Raw genomic sequence first — 6,507 nt, 5'->3', positions numbered from 1 at the left:
TAATCTGAGTTTGGCCGGCCGCTGTGGCCGAGCGGTTCTAGGCGCTTCAGTCCGGAACCGCGCTGCTGCTACGGTCGCAGGTTCAGATCCTACCTCGAGCATGGATGTGTGTGCTGTCCTTAGGTCTGTTAGGTTTAAGTAGTTCTAAGTCTAGGGGACTGATGACCTCTGATGTTAAGTCCCATAGTGTTAGACCCATTTAATCAGAGTTTGAAACGTTTCTTGGTAGGCAATTCCTTCTACTCTACATCTACATCTACATCCATACTCCGCAAGCCACCTGACGGTGTGTGGCGGAGGGTACCTTGAGTACCTCTATCGGTTCTCCCTTCTATTCCAGTCTCGTATTTTTCGTGGAAAGAAGGATTGACGGTATGCCTCTGTGTGGGCTCTAATCTCTCTGATTTTATCCTCATGGTCTCTTCGCGAGATATACATAGGAGGGAGCAATATACTGCTTGACTCTTCGGTGAAGGTATGTTCTCGAAACTTGAACAAAAGCCCGTTCCGAGCTACTGAGCGTCTCTCCTGCAGAGTCTTCCACTTGAGTTTATCTATCATCCCCGTAACGCTTTCGCAATTACTAAATGATCCTGTAACGAAGCGCGCTGCTTTCTGTTGGGTCTTTTCTCTCTCTTCTGTCAACCCTATCTGGTACGGATCCCACACTACTGAGCAGTATTCAAGCAGCGGGCGAACAAGCGTACTGTAACCTACTTCCTTTGTTTTCGGATTGCATTTCCTTAGGATTCTTTCAATGAATCTCAGTCTGGCATCTGCTTTACCGACGATCAACTTTATATGGTCATTACATTTTAAATCACTCCTTATGCGTACTCCCAAGATAATTTATGGAATTAACAGGTTCCAGTTGCTGACCTGCTATATTGTAGCTAAGTGATAAGGGATCATTCTTTCTATGTATTCGCAGCACATTACACTTGTCTACATTGAGATTCAATTGCCATTCCCTGCACCATGCGTCAATTCGCTACAGATCCTCCTGCATTTCAGATATACCACAGCATCATCCGCAAAATACCTCAGTGAACTTCGGATGTCATCCACAAGGTCATTTATGTATATTGTGAATAGCAACGGTCCTACGACACTCCCCTGCGGCACATTGAGAATGACACGCTGCGTTCTGTTATCTAGGAACTGTTCAATCCAATCACAGAATTGGTCTGATAGTCCATATGCTCTTACTTTGTTCATTAAACGACTGTGGGGAACTGTATCGAACGCCTTGCGGAAGTCAAGAAACACGGCATCTACCTGTGAACCCGTGCCTATGGCCCTCTGAGTCTCGGGGGACGAATAGCGCGAGCTGGGTTTCACACGACCGTCTTTTTCGAAACCCATGCTGATTCCTACAGAGTAGATTTCTAGTCTCCAGAAAAGTCATTATTCGAACAAAATACGTACTCCAAAATTCTACAACTGATCGACGTTAGAGATATAGGTCTATAGTTCTGCACATCTGTTCGACGTCTCTTCTTGAAAACTGGACTGACCTGTGCCCTTTTCCAATCCTTTGGAACGCTACGCTCTTCTAGAGACCTACGGTACACCGCTGCAAGAAGGGGGGCAAGTTCCTTCGCGTACTGTGTGTAAAATCGAACTGGTATCCCATCAGGTCCAACGGCCTTTCCTCTTTTGAACGATTTAAATTGTTTCTCTATCCCTCTGTCGTCTATTTCGATATCTACCATTTTGTCATCTGTGCGACAATCTAGAGAAGGAACTACAGTGCAGTCTTCCTCTGTGAAACAGCTTTGGAAAAGACATTTAGTATTTCGGCCTTTAGTCTGTCATCCTCTGTTTCAGTACCATGTTGGTCACAGTGTGTCTGGACATTTTGTTTTGATCCACCTACCGCTTTGACATAAGACCAAAATTTCTTAGGATTTTCTGCCAAGTCAGTACATAGAACTTTACTTTCGAATTCATTGAACGCCTCTCGCATAGCCCTCCTCGCACTACATTTCGCTTCGCGTAATTTTTGTTTGTCTGCAAGGCTTTGGCTATGTATATGTTTGCTGTGAAGTTCCCTTTGCTTCCGCAGCAGTTTTCTCAGTCGGTTGTTGTACCACGGTGGCTCTTTTCCATCTAACGCATATTGTACGATGGTTTTGAACTTTGTCCACTGATACTCAACACTATCTGTACTTGAGACAAAACTTTTGTGTTGAGCCATCAGGTACTCTGAAATCTGCTTTTTGTCACTTTTGCTAAACAGAAAAATCTTCCTACCTTTTTTAATATTTTTATTTACGGCCGAAATCATCGATGCAGTAACCGCTTTGTGATCGCTGATTCCCTGTTCTGCGTTAACTGTTTCAAATAGTTCGGGTCTGCTTGTCACCAGAAGGTCTAATATGTTATCGCCACGAGTCGGTTCTCTGCTTAACTGCTCAAGATAGTTTTCAGATAAAGCACTTAAAAAAATTTCACTCGATTCTTTGTCTCTGCCACCCGTTATGAACGTTTGAGTCTCCCAGTCTATCTCCGGGAAATTAAAATCTCCACCCAGAACTATAACATGGTGGGGAAATCTACTCGAAATATTTTCCAAATTATCCTTCAGGTGTTCAGCCACAACAGCTGCTGAGCCAGGGGGCCTATAGAGACATCCAATTACCATGTCTGAGCCTGCTTTAACCGTGACCTTCACCCAGATTATTTCACAGTTCGGATCTCCGTCAATTTCCTTCGATACTATTGCACTCCTTATCGCTATAAACACGCCTCCCTCTTCACTGTCCAGCCTGCCTCTGCGGTATACATTCCAATCTCAGTTTAGGATTTCATTACTGTTTACGTCTGGTTTCAGCCAACTTTCTGTCCCTAGTACTATGTGGGCATTGTGACCGTTTATTAATGAGAGCAGTTCTGGGACCTTTCTACAGACGCTCCTGCAGTTTACTATTAGCACATTAATATTGTTATTCCCTGTTGCTTTTTGCCTACGCCTACCTTGCCGCGTCTCAGGCGGCGTCTTGTCGGGCCTAGGGAGGGAATTCTATAACCTAAAAAACCCACATGTGGTCTCCACGCGTACTCCGCTACCCTTGTAGCCGCTTCCTGCGTGTAGTGCACGCCTGACCTATTCAGGGGGACCCTACATTTCTCCACCCTATAGCGGAGGTCGAGAAATTTGCACCCCAGATCTCCGCAGAATCGTCTGAGCCTCTGGTTTAAGCCTGGTACTCGGCTGCAAACCAGAGGACCGCGATCGGTTCTGGGAACGATACTACAAATAGTTAGCTCAGATTCCATCCCGCGAGCGAGGCTTTCCGCCTTCACCAACACCTCTGTAGATGAATACCTTAACAGGGGCTGTTAGACCAACTTAAGTAAAAAGTCTGTTAAATTTCAATTTTGACAGCATTTGCTCACAACATTCAAGATTAAGTATTCTGTGTATGATAAATTTACTAAAAGTGCACAACTATGTTTCATTCTGACAGACTATTAATTCTGTAAATATTAGCAGTTCCACTTTACTGTAATGTATTCACATATTTTGAAAATCCCCTAACAAATGATCAGGAAGTGAGCGCTATATTCAGATGTTCTGTGTCTTTTATGGTATACGATTCACTCCCTCGAGGATAATCTCACTTTTAGGTCTATGGAACGAAAACTGAATCTAGTCTAATCCAATCTAATCTCTCTAGTGTAATGTCCCGTCCACAGCGAAGTCGTTAGCAGCGAAGCACAATTCGGGTTACGGAAGGTTGGAGAACCGACCATATCTTCTTCAAAGGATACATCCTGTAATTTACCTTAAAGGAATTAGGAGGATGAACGGGAATTCGAACTGTTGGCCCCCCCCCCCCCCCCCAAACACGAGGCCAGTGTCTTAACCATCATTTCATTCGATGCTTTTTATTTTGAGTCATCAGTCTTCAGGCTGGTTTGATGCAGCCCACAACGAATTCTTCTCCTGTGCTAGGCTCTTCATCTCAGAATAGCAGTTGCAACCCATGTCGTCAATTATTTGTTGGATGTATTCCAGTCTCTGTCTTCCTCTACAGCTTTTGTCCTTTACAGCTCCCTCTAGTACCTTGGAAGTCACTTCCTCTGATGGAATGTTACCAATCAATGTTACCTATCCCTTCTACCTTAATTGATCATACGCCCTTCAAAGCTCTCTTAAATTTTGATTCTAATACTGCATCCCCTTTCTCTTCTGAATGGACTCCTGTTTCTTCTTTTATGACGTCAGACAAATTTTCCCCCTCACAGAGCCCTTCAACCTACTCTTTCCACCTGTCTGCTCTTTCCTCTGCATTTAACAGTAGAATTCCCGTTGCACTCTTAATGCTACCACCCTTTGTTTTTATTTTACCGATTGTTGTTTTGACTTTCCTGTATGCGTGAATCAATCCTTCCGATAATCATTTCTTTTTCGATTTCTTCACATTTTTCATTCAGCCATTTCGTCTTAGCTTCCCTACATTTCCTATTTATTTCATTCCTCAGCGACTTGTATTTCTGTGTTTCTGAATATCCCTGGACGTTTTTGTACTTTCTTCTTTCGTCGCTCAACTGAAGTATTTCTTCCGTTACCCACGGTTTCTTCGCAGTTACCTTATTTGTACGAATGTTTTTTTTTCCAACTTCTGTGATAGCACTTTTTAGTGGTGTTCATTCTGCTGCAACTGTACTGCCTACTGAGATATTTCTTATTACTGTATCTATAGCCTTAGAGAACTACAAGCGTATCTCGTCGTTCCTTAGTACTTTCGTGTCCCACTTCTTTGCGTATTGATTCATCATGACTAATGTTTTAAACTTCAGCCTACTCTTCATCACTACTACATTGTGATCTGAGTCTGTATCTGCTTCTGGGTACGTCTTACAATCCAGTATCTGATTACGGAATCCCTGTCTGTAATGTAACTGAAATCTTCCCGTATCACCTGGCGTTTTCCAAATATGCTTCCTACTCTTGTGATTCTTGAACGGAGTATTCGCTATTACTAGTTGAAGTTTATTACAGAACTTAATTAGTCTTTCTCCTCTTTCATTCCGTGTTCTAAGCCCATATTCTCCTGTAACCTTTTCTTCTAGACCTTCCCCTACAACTGCATTCCAGTACCGTATCACTATTATATTTATATCTCCCTTTATGTACTGTATTACCCTTTCAATATCCTCATATACTCTCTTTATCTCTTCATCTTCAACTTGGGACGTCGGCATGTATACGTAAAACTACCATTGTCGGTGTTGGTTGGCTGTCGGTTCTGATAAGAACAACCGTATCACTGAACTGTTCACAGTAACGCGCTTTCTGCCTCACCTTCCTATTCGTAACGAATCCTACTCCCGTTATACCATTTTGTGCTGCTGTTGATATTACCCTGTACTCATCCGAAGAGAAATGCTTGTCATCTTTCTACTTAACTTCTCTGACCCCTAATTTACAGATTTTCTGGCTTCCCTACCACGTTCAAGCTTCTGACATCCCACCCCCAAGACTCGTAGAACGTTATCCTTTTGTTGGGTATTCGATCTTTTTCTCATAGTCACCTCCCCCTTGGCAGTCCCCTTCCGGATAACCGCATGGGGGACTATTCTGGCCTCCTTTTCCAATGGAGAGATCATCATGACACTTTTTCAGCTACAGGCCACATGTCCTGTGGATACACGTTACGTGTCTTTAATGCAGTGGTTTCCATTGCCTTTTGCATCCTGATGCCGTTGATCATTGCTGATTCTTCCGTCTTTAGAGACAGTTTCCCACCCCAAGGACGAGTGCCCTGAATCTCTGTCCGCTGCTCCGCCCTCTCTGACAAGGTTGTTGACAGAATGAGGGTGACTTCTTATGCCGGAAGTCTTCAGCCTCCAATCCTGATTATTAATCAAGATTCAAGCGGCGATGGGTTCCCAACTCGGGACGGAGAACGTTTTGATTACTAATCAGAGACGCTACGACTAGACCACGGGTGACACTGTCTTCTATTGATATACTACTGGACTTCCGGAAGGCGTTCGATACAGTTCCGCACTGTCGCCTGATAAACAAAGTAAGAGCCTACGGAATATCAGACCAGCTGTGTGGCTGGATTGAAGAGTTTTTAGCAAACAGAACACAGCATGTTGTTCTCAATGGAGAGACGTCTACAGACGTTAAAGTAACCTCTGGCGTGCCACAGGGGAGTGTTATGGGACCATTGCTTTTCACAATATACACTCCTGGAAATTGAAATAAGAACACCGTGAATTCATTGTCCCAGGAAGGGGAAACTTTATTGACACATTCCTGGGGTCAGATACATCACATGATCACACTGACAACCACAGGCACATAGACACAGGCAACAGAGCATGCACAATGTCGGCAGTAGTACAGTGTATATCCACCTTTCGCAGCAATGCAGGCTGCTATTCTCCCATGGAGACGATCGTAGAGATGCTGGATGTAGTCCTGTGGAACGGCTTGCCATGCCATTTCCACCTGGCACCTCAGTTGGACCAGCGTTCGTGCTGGAC

This window comes from Schistocerca piceifrons, chromosome 4, assembly GCF_021461385.2.
Source record: "Schistocerca piceifrons isolate TAMUIC-IGC-003096 chromosome 4, iqSchPice1.1, whole genome shotgun sequence".
NCBI classification, from domain to species: Eukaryota; Metazoa; Arthropoda; class Insecta; order Orthoptera; family Acrididae; genus Schistocerca; species Schistocerca piceifrons.
The sequence above is the reverse complement of the archived record's forward strand: the minus strand, read 5'-3'. Positions refer to the sequence as shown.